Here is a 19,864-nt window from a genome sequence, read left to right as displayed (position 1 = left end):
CAATACTAATGTAATAATATCCACACCATGCCCTATCACTGATCTAATCAACACCATCGCTTCCAATACTAATGTAATAATATCCACACCATGCCCTAACACTCATCTAATCCACACCATCGCTTCCAATACTAATGTAATAATATCCACATCATGTCCTATCACTGATCTAGTCCACACCATCGCTTCCAATACTAATGTAATAATATCCACAGCATGCCCTATCACTGATATAGTCCACACCATCGCTTGTAATACTAATGTAATAATATCCACAGCATGACCTATCACTGATCTAGTCCACACCATCGCTTCTAATACTAATGTAATAATATCTACACCATGCCCTATCACTGATCTAGTCCATACCATCGCTTCCAATACTAATGTAATGATATCTACACCATGCCCTATCACTGATCTCGTCCACACCATCGCTTCCAATACTAATGTAATAATATCCACATCATGCCCTATCACTGATCTAGTCCACACCATCGCTTGTAATACTAATGTAATAATATCCACACCATGCCCTATCAGTGATCTAATCCACACCATCGTTTCCACTACTAATGTAATAATATCCACACCATGCCCTAACACTCATCTAATCCATACCATCCCTTCTAATACTAATGTAATAATGTCCACACCATGCCCTATCACTGATCTAATCCACACCATCGCTTCCAATACTAATGTAGTAATATCCACATCATGCCCTATCACTGATCTAGTCCACACCATCGCTTCCAATACTAATGTAATAATATCCACACCATGCCCTATCACTGATCTAATCCACACCATCACTTCCAATACTAATGTAATAATATCCACACCATGCCCTACCACTCATCTAATCCACACCATCCCTTCTAATACTAATGTAATAATAACCACACCATGCCCTATCACTGATCTAATGCACACCATCACTTCTAATACTAATGTAATAATATCCACATCATGCCCTATCACTGATCTAATGCACACCATCGCTTCCAATACTAATGTAATAATATCCACACCATGCCCTACCACTCATCTAATCCACACCATCGCTTCTAATACTAATGTAATAATATCCACACCATGCCCTTACACTGATCTAATCCACACCATCGCTTGTAATACTAATGTAGTAATATCCACACCATGCCCTACCACTCATCTTATCCACACCATCCCTTCTAATACTAATGTAATAATATCCACACCATGACCTATCACTGATCTAATGCACACCATCGCTTCTAATACTAATGTAATAATATCCACACCATGCCCTATCGCTGATCTAATCCACACCATCCCTTCCAGTACTAATGTAGTAATATCCACATCATGCCCTATCACTGATCTAGTCCAGACCATCGCTTCCAATACTAATGTAATAATATCCACACCATGCCCTAATACTCATCTAATCCACACCATCGCTTCTAATAGTAATGTAATAATATCCACACCATGCCCTAACACTAATGTAATATCTGCACCATTTCCCAACACCAATACAATATCCACACCATTCCCTAACACTAATCTAAATGTCCATACCATGCCCTAACACTAATATATTGACACAATGGCCTCTAATACTAATAAATAGAATAATATCTAGTAAGTGGACCCTGTTGACATTGAGACTTTTTTAAGGGTTTTACAGCTTTGGCTGAACTATAGCCTCTGTAATGGATTTTGATGATGTGTCTGCTTTGCTGGCATGGTATTGACATGCTTGTTTTAAAAATAACTTACTTTCCAATAATGTCATATTTCTAAGCAACTTCCAGTAGTAGTACAAAATACAACTTGTTTCTTCCCTTAGATTCCGCAACAGTTATTGCCGTACCAGATTTGCAGTGTCGCACAAAATACTCTGGTATATTGCACTGAAAGCATGGACACTCTCCCAGGTAACTACCACATAACCCCTAGATCAGGAAATCAGCGTTGTTCCTACATGATAATTCGGTCCACAAACTCACTTCACTTTTACCTCGTGCCACACTTGGGAGTATAATGTGTTTTTTTTTTTTTTTTCATTCGGATCCAGTTTTGTTTTCCTGGAACTGTTCCCCAGACTTTCCTGCATATTTATGACCTTGACACATTTAAAGAGCACACAGGTTTTTGTTTGAACAGCTGTTTTCAGGTCTTTGGGGTATATACCTAGGAATGGAATCATTGAGTCATATGGTAAATCTATTTGTAACTTTATGAAGAAACATCAAATTATTTTACACGTAGGCTGCACCATTTTGTCACATATTGTCACATATTGTCACAAGCAGTGTTTAAGAGTTCAAGTTTCTGCACATCTTTGTCAACACTTGTTATTTTTTAGTATAACTATTCTTGTGTGAGTTAAGGGTTATCTCTTCATGGTTTTAATTATGGTAATGATGTTAAGCATCTTTTCATGTGCTTGTTGGTGAAGTGTGTATTAAAGTCTTTTGTCAATTTTTAGATTGGGTTGTCTTTGCTGTGGAGTTGTAAAAGTTCTTTATACATTCTGGATAACAGACACTAATGAAGTATCTAATGTGCCGACATTTTCTTCCATTTTATAGGTTGTTGGAACGTAATAAGAGTTAATGTGTGGTCTCTGCTGCAGTGTCCTGAAACAGAGCGCCAAGCCTCGGGAATGTACGAAGTAATGTGTCTTTCGTATTCTAATGAAATGATTGATGGCTGGGGGCACCTGGATAGCCTCAGTGGTGCTGGCTGCCAAGGGAAGCAACCTTGTCATTAGAGGATTTGAAATTTCTTCCCCCGTCCCGTCTCTGTGAAGGGGAGAGGTGCTGATGGTTGAGTTGATCACCTATGGCCACAGACGTAACCAATTTGCCTGTGTAATAAAGGACAGGGTTGGGAGAGCATCTGTGTTGCTCTCCCAACACAGGAGATACTGGGAGGATCATGTCTGGTGAGGGCATGGGAGGCCTGCATTCCTTCCACATACCTCACCTTGTGCATCTCTTCGTCTGGCTTTTCATTTGTAGCGTTTAAAAGATCCTTGGTAATAAGTCAGGAATAGTAAGTACACTGCGTTCATGGGTTGTGCAATGTGATGTAGCAAATTGCTGAACCCAATAAGGGTGTTGTGGGAGCCTCCAATCTGTAGCAAAGTCAGACAGAAGGTAACCTGGGAACCTACTGTTTGTGGTTGGCACCTTAAGTGGTTACAGTCTTGTAACGGAGTACCCATATTTTCTTACAGAAGAAATGAATTAGTTTTACCATTTTGCTGTTCCTGCACTTAGCTCTTTAGGAATGCAATTATAAGCTTTACTGTCTCTCCACCAGACACTTCCTATACTGCAAACTTTTCCAACTGTGTGATAACTTAAAAGTTCCAGGGACCAAACCTTGAAACAAACTGGCACTTCCATATCTCTCCCCCACCAGGAGATTGGCAGCAGACAACAGTCAATTTACAACCTGGCTCTGCCCATGGTGGTGCTAGCAAGATCACCTAATGGAGAAAACATCAGAGCATGTCCCATAGACCCTGCACCTCCTCACCTCATCCCCTGCATGCCATTCTGGCAAGTCCGAAAGCCCTGCTTTCTGCCCAGAAAGTGGAAGTGCTTCCCTTAAGGCAAGAGCCTGTATGTTCCCTTCAGCTAAGCTCTGGCATAAAGTCACTTTCTTTTTACCATCCTTGTGTTTGTCATTTAAATTTGCAAGCAACAAGGGGCATGACGTGTATTCCTAGGACTGAGTCCTTAGCCTGTGGGGTCTGATGCTTTCTCCATTTACTGTCACAATTGGGTTGCACTGTAGGACACCCAGCTGGTACCCAAGATTTGGTCTGTGTGGAGAAAAAACCGATGTATCTGGTAACAGAAGTGTTCTGTGTTGAGTGTTGAGAGTATACTATAAGACAGTTGTTTTTCCTATTATAACATTTTGTCTTTCAACTTTTTTCTTCATGTCTTCTGAGACGTAAAAGTTGTAAATTTTGAGGAAATAAATTGATTTATTTTTCCTTTTGTGGTCTGTGCTTTTGGTGTCAGATGTAAGAAACTATTGCTACATGTAAGGTCATAATGCTTAACTGTATGTTTTCTTCCAGAGTTTTTAGTTTTCACCTATTTTGGTCTTTGAGCCATTGTAGGTTAATTTTTTATGTGGTATGAGGTAAGGATACAATTTCATTTCCCTTTATGTGGATAGCAAGTTGCCTTACATCACTTGTTGAGGACAGGATTCTTTCCCCAATTTACTGGTAATGGACCTTGTCTAAAATCAGTTGAGCATAGAGGTATTGTTTTCTGTCTGGACTCCCAATTCAATTCAGTTGATCTTTCTGTTTATTCCTGTGCGAGGATCCCACTGTTTTTATTACTGTTCCTTTGTAATAAAATTTGAAATTGGGATGTGATCAGGATCAGCTTATCCACTTCTGTCCCAAGGCCTTTGGGATTTTTGTAGGAATAACATTGAATCCACGGATTGCTTCGTGTACTTTGGGAAACTTAACAATGTGGTCTACAAATCCACAAATAAGATAAGTTTTTACATTTATTGGGAGTTTAATTTCCTTAAGTAATGTCTTATAATTTCCCTCATTTAAGTCTTGTCATTTCATTCCATTTATTCCTAAGTATAATATTGCTATTGGTATTTTTTAAGGTAGAATTTTCATAATTTGGTTTAGAGATTATTCATTCCTAGCATATGCATATAAAATGGAATGTTTGGCCAGGCACCGGGGCTCATACCTGTAACCCAAGCAGGTTGAGAGGCTGAGGAAGGGTTAGGGTTAGGGTTGGGGTTGGGGTTGGGGTTGGGGTTGGGGTTAGGCTTAGGGCTTAGGGCTTAGGGATTAGGGCTAGGGCTAGGGCTAGGGTTAGGGTTACGGTTAGGGTTGGGTTAGGGTTGGGTTAGGGTAGGGTTAGGGTTAGGGGTTAGGGGTTCGGGTTCAGGTTAGGGTTCGGGTTTGGGTTTAGGGTCCATGTGTTCTTTTGGAGCAAGTCACTATGCAGAGCCCACAGTTATGGAGTGAGGAGTTGGCTCCACCTTCTTGGTGGCTGAGTGTCTACATCAATTATTTGGAATTCTTTTGCAAAGGAGATTTCTATGCAACTCCATTTGCTTATTCACCTAGGTATACAAATACAGACACCTAGATAATGACTTTAAGCTTTAGTTATTATTCAACACTACAGTATTATGTTGCACAATTCATTCCTGTGTTGGCCATCAGTAGCTGTTTTTATTGGCTCTTATTTTTCTTTGATATATTTTAAATTTTTTAGTACTTACTTACTTTCTGATACTTCCAGATTATCCTGGCTCCTATATTTACTGTCCCAGTTCTAGTATCAGACATTTCTTCAAAGAGCCTGATTCCTTTCAGAATGGTAGGAAAACTTACATCTGGCTGCTGAATGAGCACATTGTATCTTGTCCCTCATTGGCAATGCTAGGAAGTATATGTGTGTGTCTAACCTACCTATACACACCTAATTATAAAGTTTTCTATGTAGAACTGTGTGTATCTATATTAAACTAAACATAAGTTTACGTTGATGTCTCCACCTCTGATCTACTATCACATGAATCATTCTAGCCTTCTTGCCTTGCTAATTTGTAATCTCCCACTTCAACAGTGAGAAACCTGGTTCCCACCATCTGCGACTTATGTAAGTCATTGTTTTATTCCAGATACAGACACTGTGGTTTTACAATTGTTCACAATTGCTTTTGTTGGAAAGAACTTTATCAAGTGGAATCCAATGATGAAGTGTAGTTCATGTGCCTTCAGCCTACAGATTCTGTTCCTTTTCAAAGTGACTTAGGTCAACACCATTTTCCCTACACCTTCAGTGAGTTTTTACCTACATTTGTGTCTTAGTCCATTTCGTGGTTCTGTAACAGAATACCTGAGGCTGCGTAATTTATAAGTAAAAAAGGTTCATTTGGTTCACAATACTGGTGGCTGGAATGTCTGAGATTGGGCAGTTGCATCTGGCAGAGCCTCAGTCTTTTTCACCTCATGGTGGAAAGTGGAAGGGGAGCAAGGGGTGCCCCAGAGATCACATAGCAGAAGTGAAAGCAAGAGGGAAGCCAAGGAAGCCAGACTCTTTTTAATTACCTACTCCTGCAGGAATTATCTATTCCTGTGAGAACAGAACTCACTCACCCCCATGGAGGACATTAATGTATTCATGAGGGATCCGTCCCCACGACCCAAACACCATCCACTAGGCCCCACCACCCCACACTGACACAGTGGGAGTCAAATTTCAACATGAGTTTTTGTGGGGACAAACCACATCCAAACCATAGTAATTTGTAGCATAAATTCTTTTTCACATGATGTATTCTGTCCTGGGATACTCCACATCCTGAGTAATTGTATTTAATTTGAATAGAGTTTGCTTTAACCATTTGGCTGTAAAATTCTGCATATTTCGACAAATGCATTGTGGCAGATATCCCACTATTAAAGTATCATATGGAATGCTTCAAACCCCCACCCCATGGAGCCAATGGCTTCCCATCTGTATAGTTTGCCTTCTCCAGTGTCTCATTAAATGAGATCACATTGTGTGTATCCTCCTCAGACTGTCTTCTTCCATTTAGCAATGTGCATGCAAGATTCACTCATGTCTTTGTGTCAGTTGATAGCTTGTTCCTTCCTATGGCTAAATAGTATTCCATTACATGAATGTACCACAATTTGGTTATGCATTTTGGGGAGCAGAACCTTCCTCTTCTAACTTTGTTCCAGGGTTGGAGACCTTCAAATTAACTGACAATAGATACATTAGTAGGAGAGACAATACTTGGCTTCTTGTTCCCCAAGTATCATTGTGGGACAAAATTCATCAGATGGCAGGATCCAGTTTACAAAGGGGTAAAAATAGCCCAGAAACAAGAAACAAGACTAGAATCTGATAAGCTATAATGGCTATAGTTTTCCTTTAAAAAAATTTTTTTTGAGACAGGGTCTGGCTCTGTCATCCAGGCTGCAGTGCAAAGGTGCAATCTCAGCTCATGGCAACCTCTACCTCCTGGGTGCAAACGATCCTCCCTCCTCAGCCTCCTGATTACCTGGGACTACAGGCAGATGCCGTCATGCCCATCTAATTTTTGTATTTTTGGTAGAGACGGGGTTTCATGGTAGCTTTTGATTGGAAATAACATCAAAGTAGTTGTCAAAATACTTAGGAATGTTATTTTTGGATTGTAAGGTGAGACTTGTTTAGCTTTGGAAAAAATGCCCAATTTGTAATAGGGGAGGAAAAATAATTTTTTGTTTTCGGAATTCTTAGATGGGATGCTCTGTAAAAACTGACAGATTAAAATGAGAAAAACAGAAAAGTTTAAAAACATGTATACCTTATGGTTACATGGGAGATACTCAGGGAAAAATGAGTAAATCTCCAACAGGTGGCTTTCAGTTCAAGCATAAATACTGTCTTCAACTTAAAGAAAGAAGATTTGAGGTGCATTAGTGGGGAGTTAACTAGCAAAAGCACATTAGACAAGGGTAAGGTTCGTTATACAGACTTAAGTCCATGCATTCTCCATTGATAAGACTCTTTAGTGATTTAGTTATCGTTCTCTTCTTGGTGTCAAGAGAGGTAGCTCAAAAACCTGCAGACAAATGTTTATAGTAGCCAAAGGGGATCAGACTATGTCAGCCCAAAATATGCCACTTCGGCATAAGTATTCATGGCAACCTCTACCTCCTGGGTGCAAACGATCCTCCCTCCTCAGCCTCCTGATTACCTGGGACTACAGGCAGATGCCGTCATGCCCATCTAATTTTTGTATTTTTGGTAGAGATGGGGTTTCATGGTAGGTTTTGATTGGAAATAACATCAAAGTAGTTGTCAAAATACTTAGGAATGTTATTTTTGGATTGTAAGGTTATTACAATGGTTTATTACAAAGGTTATTACAAAGGTTATTAAATGGTTATTTCCTTTATAGATGTAAATTTTCCTTACACAAGTAATTTCTACTGTGTTTTCACAACTTCCTTTGTTAGCATTTTTTTTTTCAAAATAATTAGCTTGGAATAATTCTTAAGCCAAAGGGACATATTTTGGGGTTGCATATTCTGGTTTCCTACCATTATATTTTGGGGTGGCATATTTTGGTCTTATATTTGGTCTTATATTTGGTCTTATATATAGACCAGCTGTGCTTTTTATGGTTTTCAGGTCTCTAGTATGTTGAGCATCTTTTTGTAAGTGTACTTGCCATCTGTAGATCTTCTTTGTTGAGGTGTCTTTTCAGATCTGTGTGCATTTTTAATTGGGCTGTTTAACTTATTGTTTAGTTTTAACAATTTTTAATATATTTTGAATACAAATTCTCAGATCTGTATTTTGCAAATATTTTCTTCCATATGTGGCTTGTCTTTTGGTTCTCTTAACAAGGTCTCTTCCAGAGTATAAACTGTAAATATTAAGATATCCACATTGTCATTTCTTCTGTGTATATCAACCTTGTGTGTCATTTGTTAAAATTCATTACCAGACGCAAAGGCACATAGCTTTTCTTCTGTAGTTTCTTCTAGAAATTGTATAGTTTTGCATTTTTAGTGCAAGGATGATTTTGAGTGATTATTTGTGTAAGTTGTAAAGTTTTCATCTACATGCATATCATTTCTTATGGTTTCCAATTAATCATTCCCTCACTATTTTTGGGAAAGACACAGGATAGTGGGCTCTGTTAGAGTAGATAGCTAGACATGAACAGGAGGGGGAGCTCCTGGAAAAGGGGAAGTCTGTGAAGCCTCACCTGGAGGGACCCCAAAAATGCACATATTAGTAGCATCTCTAGTGCTAGAGTGGATGGGCACTTGTCAATTGTGGTTAGGAGGGAGAAGAGGTACCTACGCAGAAACACCCTAGAACTTCTCTTAAGATGCCCCAATCATCATTCACTCTGCAATAAAAATGTCAGAATATTGCTAGCTACATGCTGATAAGAAGGACAAAGGGGACATTCTTAAGAGAAACCTGGCACCATAAGTACAGATTAGGGCAGAGAAAGACATTCAAAAGAGGAAGGTGCAGTAGATACAAACGTGACCGCTGTCAGCCTGCCTGGGATGGCGGGAAGGAGGCTGGTGCCAGAGTGGATTCGGATTGATCACCACACATGTACCTCAATCAACAGTAAGGAGGTCCCACAAGCCTAAGTGGGGCAAGTTGGGGACCTAAGGCAGTAGCAGGAGAACCAAAGAAAACAGGCGGAGACTTGAGACAGAGGCAGGAATGTGAAGTCCAAAATAAAATTCCCCGCACAGGACTCTTAGGCTGTTTTCATGCACTATCAGCCCACTCCTCCCTATTTTTCTACAATAAGCTCTTTACACTGTGTTTCTTTTGAATGAAGTTGTCTTCCATCTTTGCACTGCCTCTTGGTGAAAAATCTTTCTTCCAAGTTAATAACTGGGACATCAGCTCTTCCCAGTAATAGCTCCTTTTCAGTTTTAATTTACAGAACTGATGGGGATTAATAACTGGCGCTCTGACTTTAAGTGGTGCAGGAGGCGGCCAGTAGGGGACGCCAGCCATCATACCGGGAGCAAGAGGGCCCTGCCTAGTCCCCATCTGCCTGCAGGTGGCTTGCAGCCACGACAATGCCAGCAAGAGGGCCTGGCAGTGTCACTGGCTGCCAGCAGGGGGCGAACGACGACTACACTGTGAGCAAGAGGGCCCTGCAGTGTCCTTAGCTGCCAGGAGGTGGCGTAGGGGCACCACACCATGAGCAAGAGGACCGTGCAGTGCCCTGGTTGCCAGCAGGGGGCGTGCTGCCACTACACTGTGAGCAAGAGGATCCTGTAGTGCCCCCAGCGGTCAGAAGAGGGCGTGCCCTGACTACACTGCAAGGAAGAGGGCCCGGCAGTGTCCCCAGCTGCCAGCAGGGGAGCCAGCCGCCACTACACTTGGAGCAAGAGGGCCCGGCAGTGTCCCCAGCTGCCAGCAGGCGGGTGTGCTGCCACTACAATGTGAGCAAGAGGGCCCTGCAATGTCCCTAGCTGCCAGCAGGCGGCGTACCGCCACTATACTGCAAGCAAGAGGGTCCTGCATTTGCCCTAGTCGCCAGCAGGGGGCGCAATGGCACAGCACCGTGGGCAAGCGGGTCCTGTAGTGCCCGGGTGCAAGCAGGGGGGGGGCCCGAACCGGGCTGTTCAGATTACTCAGGTTCCACCCGTCTCTGCGCCGCGCCGCCGGGGACGTGTCTCTGCGCCGGCACCGCGCCACCCCCGCGCTCCCCGCCCGGCGGCGTGCGACTGTGCGCGTGCAACACGCCCTGCCACCGTCAGCTCAGCGACGTGCGTCTCTGCGCCTGCGCCGCGCCTCACTCCCGCTCGCCCAGCGAACTCTCTCCTCCGGGGACGCGCCGGCGTGCCTCTATGCCCTGCGCCGCGTTTCCCCAACAGCGCCGCGCCGCCCCTCTCTGCGCCTGCGCGGGCCCGCCGCGCCGCCCCTCTCTGCGCCTGCGCGGGCCCGCCGCGCCGCCCCTCTCTGCGCCTGCGCGGGCCCGCCGCGCCGCCCCTCTCTGCGCCTGCGCGGGCCCGCCGCGCCGCCCCTCTCTGCGCCTGCGCGGGCCCGCCGCGCCGCCCCTCTCTGCGCCTGCGCGGGCCCGCCGCGCCGCCCCTCTCTGCGCCTGCCCGGGCCCGCCGCGCCGCCCCTCTCTGCGCCTGCGCCGGCCCGCCGCGCCGCCCCTCTCTGCCCCTGCGCCGGCCCGCCGCGCCGCCCCTCTCTGCCCCTGCGCCGGCCCGCCGCGCCGCCCCTCTCTGCCCCTGCGCGGGCCCGCCGCGCCGCCCCTCTCTGCCCCTGCGCGGGCCCGCCGCGCCGCCCCTCTCTGCGCCTGCGCGGGCCCGCCGCGCCGCCCCTCTCTGCGCCTGCGGGGGCCCGCCGCGCCGCCCCTCTCTGCGACTGCGCCGGCCCGCCGCGCCGCCCCTCTCTGCGCCTGCGCCGGCCCGCCGCGCCGCCCCTCTCTGCCCCTGCGCCGGCCCGCCGCGCCGCCCCTCTCTGCGCCTGCCCGGGCCCGCCGCGCCGCCCCTCTCTGCGCCTGCGCGGGCCCGCCGCGCCGCCCCTCTCTGCGCCTGCCCGGGCCCGCCGCGCCGCCCCTCTCTGCGCCTGCGCCGGCGCGCCACGCCTCTCTGCGACTGCGCCGGCGCGCCGTGTCTTTGCGAGGGCGCATTTGCGTTCTCCTCAGCACAGACCCGGAGAGCATCGCGAGGGCGGAGCTGCGTTCTCCTCTGCACAGACTTTGGGGGTACTGCGAAGGCGGAGCAGAGTTCTTCTCAGGTCAGACGCGGGTGGGCGGAGGGCACTGCGAGGGTGGAGCTGTGTTCTGCTCAGCAGAGACCTGGGGGGCACCGTAAAGGCGGAGCAGCATTCTCAGCAGAGATGTTGGTGGCACTGCCTGGCTTTGGGAAAACTTGGGGCCGCATGGACGGCGAATAAAATCTTTCACGGTCGCAGCCCTAAATAATCAAGGTCAGAGACCAGTTAGAACGGTTCAGTGTGGAAAACGGGAAATCAAAAGCCTCTCTCAATCCTGCGCACCGAGATTCTCCCAAGGCGGGGGGCTGCATTGCTGGTTCCAACTGCAGCGTCGGAACACAAATGTAGCATTCCTAATGCACACATGACACCCAAAATTACATGAGTAATATGGTTAGGGTTAGGGTTAGGGTTCGGGTTAGGTTAGGGTTGGGGTTGGGGTTAGGGGTTGGGGTTGGGGTTAGGGGTTGGGGTTGGGGTTAGGGGTTGGGGTTGGGGTTAGGGTTAGGGCTAGGGCTAGGGCTAGGGGTTAGGGGTAGGGTTAGGGGTAGGGTTAGGGGTAGGGTTCGGGTTGGGGTTGGGGTTGGGGTTAGGGTTTTAGGGTTAGGGTTAGGGTTTTAAGGTTAGGGTTAGGGTTTTAGGGTTAGGGTTAGGGTGTTAGGGTTAGGGTGTTAGGGTTAGGGTTCGGGTTAGGGTTATTGGTTAGAGTTAGGGTTAGGGTTAGGGTTAGGGTTCGGGTTAGGGGTTAGGGGTTAGGGTTTAGGTTTAAGGTTAGGGTTATTGGTTAGGGTTAAGGCTTCGGGTTTGGTTTCTGGTTGGGGTTGGGGTTTGGGTTCGGGTTAGGGGTTAGGGTTAGGGGTTACGGTTTAGGGTTAGGGTTAGGGTTTTTGGTTAGGGTTAGGGTTCGGGTTGGGGTTGGGGTTTGGGTTAAGGGTTAGGGTTAGGGTTTGGTGTTAGCGTTAGGGGTTAGGGGTTAGGGTTAGGGTTAGGGTTAGGGTTAGGGTTAGGGTTAGGGTTAGGGTTAGGGTTAGGGTTAGGGTTAGGGTTAGGGTTAGGGTTAGGGTTAGGGTTAGGGTTAGGGTTAGGGTTAGGGTTAGGGTTAGGGTTAGGGTTAGGGTTAGGGTTAGGGTTAGGGTTAGGGTTAGGGTTAGGGTTAGGGTTAGGGTTAGGGTTAGGGTTAGGGTTAGGGTTAGGGTTAGGGTTAGGGTTAGGGTTAGGGTTAGGGTTAGGGTTAGGGTTAGGGTTAGGGTTAGGGTTAGGGTTAGGGTTAGGGTTAGGGTTAGGGTTAGGGTTAGGGTTAGGGTTAGGGTTAGGGTTAGGGTTAGGGTTAGGGTTAGGGTTAGGGTTAGGGTTAGGGTTAGGGTTAGGGTTAGGGTTAGGGTTAGGGTTAGGGTTAGGGTTAGGGTTAGGGTTAGGGTTAGGGTTAGGGTTAGGGTTAGGGTTAGGGTTAGGGTTAGGGTTAGGGTTAGGGTTAGGGTTAGGGTTAGGGTTAGGGTTAGGGTTAGGGTTAGGGTTAGGGTTAGGGTTAGGGTTAGGGTTAGGGTTAGGGTTAGGGTTAGGGTTAGGGTTAGGGTTAGGGTTAGGGTTAGGGTTAGGGTTAGGGTTAGGGTTAGGGTTAGGGTTAGGGTTAGGGTTAGGGTTAGGGTTAGGGTTAGGGTTAGGGTTAGGGTTAGGGTTAGGGTTAGGGTTAGGGTTAGGGTTAGGGTTAGGGTTAGGGTTAGGGTTAGGGTTAGGGTTAGGGTTAGGGTTAGGGTTAGGGTTAGGGTTAGGGTTAGGGTTAGGGTTAGGGTTAGGGTTAGGGTTAGGGTTAGGGTTAGGGTTAGGGTTAGGGTTAGGGTTAGGGTTAGGGTTAGGGTTAGGGTTAGGGTTAGGGTTAGGGTTAGGGTTAGGGTTAGGGTTAGGGTTAGGGTTAGGGTTAGGGTTAGGGTTAGGGTTAGGGTTAGGGTTAGGGTTAGGGTTAGGGTTAGGGTTAGGGTTAGGGTTAGGGTTAGGGTTAGGGTTAGGGTTAGGGTTAGGGTTAGGGTTAGGGTTAGGGTTAGGGTTAGGGTTAGGGTTAGGGTTAGGGTTAGGGTTAGGGTTAGGGTTAGGGTTAGGGTTAGGGTTAGGGTTAGGGTTAGGGTTAGGGTTAGGGTTAGGGTTAGGGTTAGGGTTAGGGTTAGGGTTAGGGTTAGGGTTAGGGTTAGGGTTAGGGTTAGGGTTAGGGTTAGGGTTAGGGTTAGGGTTAGGGTTAGGGTTAGGGTTAGGGTTAGGGTTAGGGTTAGGGTTAGGGTTAGGGTTAGGGTTAGGGTTAGGGTTAGGGTTAGGGTTAGGGTTAGGGTTAGGGTTAGGGTTAGGGTTAGGGTTAGGGTTAGGGTTAGGGTTAGGGTTAGGGTTAGGGTTAGGGTTAGGGTTAGGGTTAGGGTTAGGGTTAGGGTTAGGGTTAGGGTTAGGGTTAGGGTTAGGGTTAGGGTTAGGGTTAGGGTTAGGGTTAGGGTTAGGGTTAGGGTTAGGGTTAGGGTTAGGGTTAGGGTTAGGGTTAGGGTTAGGGTTAGGGTTAGGGTTAGGGTTAGGGTTAGGGTTAGGGTTAGGGTTAGGGTTAGGGTTAGGGTTAGGGTTAGGGTTAGGGTTAGGGTTAGGGTTAGGGTTAGGGTTAGGGTTAGGGTTAGGGTTAGGGTTAGGGTTAGGGTTAGGGTTAGGGTTAGGGTTAGGGTTAGGGTTAGGGTTAGGGTTAGGGTTAGGGTTAGGGTTAGGGTTAGGGTTAGGGTTAGGGTTAGGGTTAGGGTTAGGGTTAGGGTTAGGGTTAGGGTTAGGGTTAGGGTTAGGGTTAGGGTTAGGGTTAGGGTTAGGGTTAGGGTTAGGGTTAGGGTTAGGGTTAGGGTTAGGGTTAGGGTTAGGGTTAGGGTTAGGGTTAGGGTTAGGGTTAGGGTTAGGGTTAGGGTTAGGGTTAGGGTTAGGGTTAGGGTTAGGGTTAGGGTTAGGGTTAGGGTTAGGGTTAGGGTTAGGGTTAGGGTTAGGGTTAGGGTTAGGGTTAGGGTTAGGGTTAGGGTTAGGGTTAGGGTTAGGGTTAGGGTTAGGGTTAGGGTTAGGGTTAGGGTTAGGGTTAGGGTTAGGGTTAGGGTTAGGGTTAGGGTTAGGGTTAGGGTTAGGGTTAGGGTTAGGGTTAGGGTTAGGGTTAGGGTTAGGGTTAGGGTTAGGGTTAGGGTTAGGGTTAGGGTTAGGGTTAGGGTTAGGGTTAGGGTTAGGGTTAGGGTTAGGGTTAGGGTTAGGGTTAGGGTTAGGGTTAGGGTTAGGGTTAGGGTTAGGGTTAGGGTTAGGGTTAGGGTTAGGGTTAGGGTTAGGGTTAGGGTTAGGGTTAGGGTTAGGGTTAGGGTTAGGGTTAGGGTTAGGGTTAGGGTTAGGGTTAGGGTTAGGGTTAGGGTTAGGGTTAGGGTTAGGGTTAGGGTTAGGGTTAGGGTTAGGGTTAGGGTTAGGGTTAGGGTTAGGGTTAGGGTTAGGGTTAGGGTTAGGGTTAGGGTTAGGGTTAGGGTTAGGGTTAGGGTTAGGGTTAGGGTTAGGGTTAGGGTTAGGGTTAGGGTTAGGGTTAGGGTTAGGGTTAGGGTTAGGGTTAGGGTTAGGGTTAGGGTTAGGGTTAGGGTTAGGGTTAGGGTTAGGGTTAGGGTTAGGGTTAGGGTTAGGGTTAGGGTTAGGGTTAGGGTTAGGGTTAGGGTTAGGGTTAGGGTTAGGGTTAGGGTTAGGGTTAGGGTTAGGGTTAGGGTTAGGGTTAGGGTTAGGGTTAGGGTTAGGGTTAGGGTTAGGGTTAGGGTTAGGGTTAGGGTTAGGGTTAGGGTTAGGGTTAGGGTTAGGGTTAGGGTTAGGGTTAGGGTTAGGGTTAGGGTTAGGGTTAGGGTTAGGGTTAGGGTTAGGGTTAGGGTTAGGGTTAGGGTTAGGGTTAGGGTTAGGGTTAGGGTTAGGGTTAGGGTTAGGGTTAGGGTTAGGGTTAGGGTTAGGGTTAGGGTTAGGGTTAGGGTTAGGGTTAGGGTTAGGGTTAGGGTTAGGGTTAGGGTTAGGGTTAGGGTTAGGGTTAGGGTTAGGGTTAGGGTTAGGGTTAGGGTTAGGGTTAGGGTTAGGGTTAGGGTTAGGGTTAGGGTTAGGGTTAGGGTTAGGGTTAGGGTTAGGGTTAGGGTTAGGGTTAGGGTTAGGGTTAGGGTTAGGGTTAGGGTTAGGGTTAGGGTTAGGGTTAGGGTTAGGGTTAGGGTTAGGGTTAGGGTTAGGGTTAGGGTTAGGGTTAGGGTTAGGGTTAGGGTTAGGGTTAGGGTTAGGGTTAGGGTTAGGGTTAGGGTTAGGGTTAGGGTTAGGGTTAGGGTTAGGGTTAGGGTTAGGGTTAGGGTTAGGGTTAGGGTTAGGGTTAGGGTTAGGGTTAGGGTTAGGGTTAGGGTTAGGGTTAGGGTTAGGGTTAGGGTTAGGGTTAGGGTTAGGGTTAGGGTTAGGGTTAGGGTTAGGGTTAGGGTTAGGGTTAGGGTTAGGGTTAGGGTTAGGGTTAGGGTTAGGGTTAGGGTTAGGGTTAGGGTTAGGGTTAGGGTTAGGGTTAGGGTTAGGGTTAGGGTTAGGGTTAGGGTTAGGGTTAGGGTTAGGGTTAGGGTTAGGGTTAGGGTTAGGGTTAGGGTTAGGGTTAGGGTTAGGGTTAGGGTTAGGGTTAGGGTTAGGGTTAGGGTTAGGGTTAGGGTTAGGGTTAGGGTTAGGGTTAGGGTTAGGGTTAGGGTTAGGGTTAGGGTTAGGGTTAGGGTTAGGGTTAGGGTTAGGGTTAGGGTTAGGGTTAGGGTTAGGGTTAGGGTTAGGGTTAGGGTTAGGGTTAGGGTTAGGGTTAGGGTTAGGGTTAGGGTTAGGGTTAGGGTTAGGGTTAGGGTTAGGGTTAGGGTTAGGGTTAGGGTTAGGGTTAGGGTTAGGGTTAGGGTTAGGGTTAGGGTTAGGGTTAGGGTTAGGGTTAGGGTTAGGGTTAGGGTTAGGGTTAGGGTTAGGGTTAGGGTTAGGGTTAGGGTTAGGGTTAGGGTTAGGGTTAGGGTTAGGGTTAGGGTTAGGGTTAGGGTTAGGGTTAGGGTTAGGGTTAGGGTTAGGGTTAGGGTTAGGGTTAGGGTTAGGGTTAGGGTTAGGGTTAGGGTTAGGGTTAGGGTTAGGGTTAGGGTTAGGGTTAGGGTTAGGGTTAGGGTTAGGGTTAGGGTTAGGGTTAGGGTTAGGGTTAGGGTTAGGGTTAGGGTTAGGGTTAGGGTTAGGGTTAGGGTTAGGGTTAGGGTTAGGGTTAGGGTTAGGGTTAGGGTTAGGGTTAGGGTTAGGGTTAGGGTTAGGGTTAGGGTTAGGGTTAGGGTTAGGGTTAGGGTTAGGGTTAGGGTTAGGGTTAGGGTTAGGGTTAGGGTTAGGGTTAGGGTTAGGGTTAGGGTTAGGGTTAGGGTTAGGGTTAGGGTTAGGGTTAGGGTTAGGGTTAGGGTAGGGTTAGGGTTAGGGTTAGGGTTAGGGTTAGGGTTAGGGTTAGGGTTAGGGTTAGGGTTAGGGTTAGGGTTAGGGTTAGGGTTAGGGTTAGGGTTAGGGTTAGGGTTAGGGTTAGGGTTAGGGTTAGGGTTAGGGTTAGGGTTAGGGTTAGGGTTAGGGTTAGGGTTAGGGTTAGGGTTAGGGTTAGGGTTAGGGTTAGGGTTAGGGTTAGGGTTAGGGTTAGGGTTAGGGTTAGGGTTAGGGTTAGGGTTAGGGTTAGGGTTAGGGTTAGGGTTAGGGTTAGGGTTAGGGTTAGGGTTAGGGTTAGGGTTAGGGTTAGGGTTAGGGTTAGGGTTAGGGTTAGGGTTAGGGTTAGGGTTAGGGTTAGGGTTAGGGTTAGGGTTAGGGTTAGGGTTAGGGTTAGGGTTAGGGTTAGGGTTAGGGTTAGGGTTAGGGTTAGGGTTAGGGTTAGGGTTAGGGTTAGGGTTAGGGTTAGGGTTAGGGTTAGGGTTAGGGTTAGGGTTAGGGTTAGGGTTAGGGTTAGGGTTAGGGTTAGGGTTAGGGTTAGGGTTAGGGTTAGGGTTAGGGTTAGGGTTAGGGTTAGGGTTAGGGTTAGGGTTAGGGTTAGGGTTAGGGTTAGGGTTAGGGTTAGGGTTAGGGTTAGGGTTAGGGTTAGGGTTAGGGTTAGGGTTAGGGTTAGGGTTAGGGTTAGGGTTAGGGTTAGGGTTAGGGTTAGGGTTAGGGTTAGGGTTAGGGTTAGGGTTAGGGTTAGGGTTAGGGTTAGGGTTAGGGTTAGGGTTAGGGTTAGGGTTAGGGTTAGGGTTAGGGTTAGGGTTAGGGTTAGGGTTAGGGTTAGGGTTAGGGTTAGGGTTAGGGTTAGGGTTAGGGTTAGGGTTAGGGTTAGGGTTAGGGTTAGGGTTAGGGTTAGGGTTAGGGTTAGGGTTAGGGTTAGGGTTAGGGTTAGGGTTAGGGTTAGGGTTAGGGTTAGGGTTAGGGTTAGGGTTAGGGTTAGGGTTAGGGTTAGGGTTAGGGTTAGGGTTAGGGTTAGGGTTAGGGTTAGGGTTAGGGTTAGGGTTAGGGTTAGGGTTAGGGTTAGGGTTAGGGTTAGGGTTAGGGTTAGGGTTAGGGTTAGGGTTAGGGTTAGGGTTAGGGTTAGGGTTAGGGTTAGGGTTAGGGTTAGGGTTAGGGTTAGGGTTAGGGTTAGGGTTAGGGTTAGGGTTAGGGTTAGGGTTAGGGTTAGGGTTAGGGTTAGGGTTAGGGTTAGGGTTAGGGTTAGGGTTAGGGTTAGGGTTAGGGTTAGGGTTAGGGTTAGGGTTAGGGTTAGGGTTAGGGTTAGGGTTAGGGTTAGGGTTAGGGTTAGGGTTAGGGTTAGGGTTAGGGTTAGGGTTAGGGTTAGGGTTAGGGTTAGGGTTAGGGTTAGGGTTAGGGTTAGGGTTAGGGTTAGGGTTAGGGTTAGGGTTAGGGTTAGGGTTAGGGTTAGGGTTAGGGTTAGGGTTAGGGTTAGGGTTAGGGTTAGGGTTAGGGTTAGGGTTAGGGTTAGGGTTAGGGTTAGGGTTAGGGTTAGGGTTAGGGTTAGGGTTAGGGTTAGGGTTAGGGTTAGGGTTAGGGTTAGGGTTAGGGTTAGGGTTAGGGTTAGGGTTAGGGTTAGGGTTAGGGTTAGGGTTAGGGTTAGGGTTAGGGTTAGGGTTAGGGTTAGGGTTAGGGTTAGGGTTAGGGTTAGGGTTAGGGTTAGGGTTAGGGTTAGGGTTAGGGTTAGGTTAGGGTTAGGGTTAGGGTTAGGGTTAGGGTTAGGGTTAGGGTTAGGGTTAGGGTTAGGGTTAGGGTTAGGGTTAGGGTTAGGGTTAGGGTTAGGGTTAGGGTTAGGGTTAGGGTTAGGGTTAGGGTTAGGGTTAGGGTTAGGGTTAGGGTTAGGGTTAGGGTTAGGGTTAGGGTTAGGGTTAGGGTTAGGGTTAGGGTTAGGGTTAGGGTTAGGGTTAGGGTTAGGGTTAGGGTTAGGGTTAGGGTTAGGGTTAGGGTTAGGGTTAGGGTTAGGGTTAGGGTTAGGGTTAGGGTTAGGGTTAGGGTTAGGGTTAGGGTTAGGGTTAGGGTTAGGGTTAGGGTTAGGGTTAGGGTTAGGGTTAGGGTTAGGGTTAGGGTTAGGGTTAGGGTTAGGGTTAGGGTTAGGGGTTAGGGTTAGGGTTAGGGTTAGGGTTAGGGTTAGGGTTAGGGTTAGGGTTAGGGTTAGGGTTAGGGTTAGGGTTAGGGTTAGGGTTAGGGTTAGGGTTAGGGTTAGGGTTAGGGTTAGGGTTAGGGTTAGGGTTAGGTAGGGTTAGGGTTTAGGGTTAGGGTTAGGGTTAGGGTTAGGGTTAGGGTTAGGGTTAGGGTTAGGGTTAGGGTTAGGGTTAGGGTTAGGGTTAGGGTTAGGGTTAGGGTTAGGGTTAGGTTAGGGTTAGGGTTAGGGTTAGGGTTAGGGTTAGGGTTAGGGTTAGGGTTAGGGTTAGGGTTAGGGTTAGGGTTAGGGTTAGGGTTAGGGTTAGGGTTAGGGTTAGGGTTAGGGTTAGGGTTAGGGTTAGGGTTAGGGTTAGGGTTAGGGTTAGGGTTAGGGTTAGGGTTAGGGTTAGGGTTAGGGTTAGGGTTAGGGTTAGGGTTAGGGTTAGGGTTAGGGTTAGGGTTAGGGTTAGGGTTAGGGTTAGGGTTAGGGTTAGGGTTAGGGTTAGGGTTAGGGTTAGGGTTAGGGTTAGGGTTAGGGTTAGGGTTAGGGTTAGGGTTAGGGTTAGGGTTAGGGTAGGGTTAGGGTTAGGGTTAGGGTTAGGGTTAGGTTAGGGTTAGGGTTAGGGTTAGGGTTAGGGTTAGGGTTAGGGTTAGGGTTAGGGTTAGGGTTAGGGTTAGGGTTAGGGTTAGGGTTAGGGTTGATAGGGTTAGGGTTAGGGTTAGGGTTAGGGTTAGGGTTAGGGTTAGGGTTAGGGTTAGGGTTAGGGTTAGGGTTAGGGTTAGGGTTAGGGTTAGGGGTTAGGGTTAGGGTTAGGGTTAGGGTTAGGGTTAGGGTTAGGGTTAGGGTTAGGGTTAGGGTTAGGGTTAGGGTTAGGGTTAGGGTTAGGGTTAGGGGTTAGGGTTAGGGTTAGGGTTAGGGTTAGGGTTAGGGTTAGGGTTAGGGTTAGGGTTAGGGTTAGGGTTAGGGTTAGGGT

The 19,864-nt window shown here is 47.5% G+C and overlaps 1 long non-coding RNA gene across 1 annotated transcript; it reads left to right on the top strand.

Moving 5' to 3' along the window:
- Positions 1–1,463: 1,463 nt before the first annotated feature.
- On the top strand, positions 1,464–4,007 carry LOC134729861 (uncharacterized). Its single transcript, XR_010111361.1, has 2 exons — positions 1,464–1,925; positions 2,583–4,007. It is a non-coding gene; the product is annotated as an uncharacterized LOC134729861 (long non-coding RNA).
- Positions 4,008–19,864: the final 15,857 nt, after the last annotated feature.

The sequence above is a fragment of the Pan paniscus genome, chromosome Y (assembly GCF_029289425.2).
Source record: "Pan paniscus chromosome Y, NHGRI_mPanPan1-v2.0_pri, whole genome shotgun sequence".
Lineage (NCBI taxonomy): Eukaryota > Metazoa > Chordata > Mammalia > Primates > Hominidae > Pan > Pan paniscus.
The sequence above is the reverse complement of the archived record's forward strand: the minus strand, read 5'-3'. Positions and strand labels throughout refer to the sequence as shown.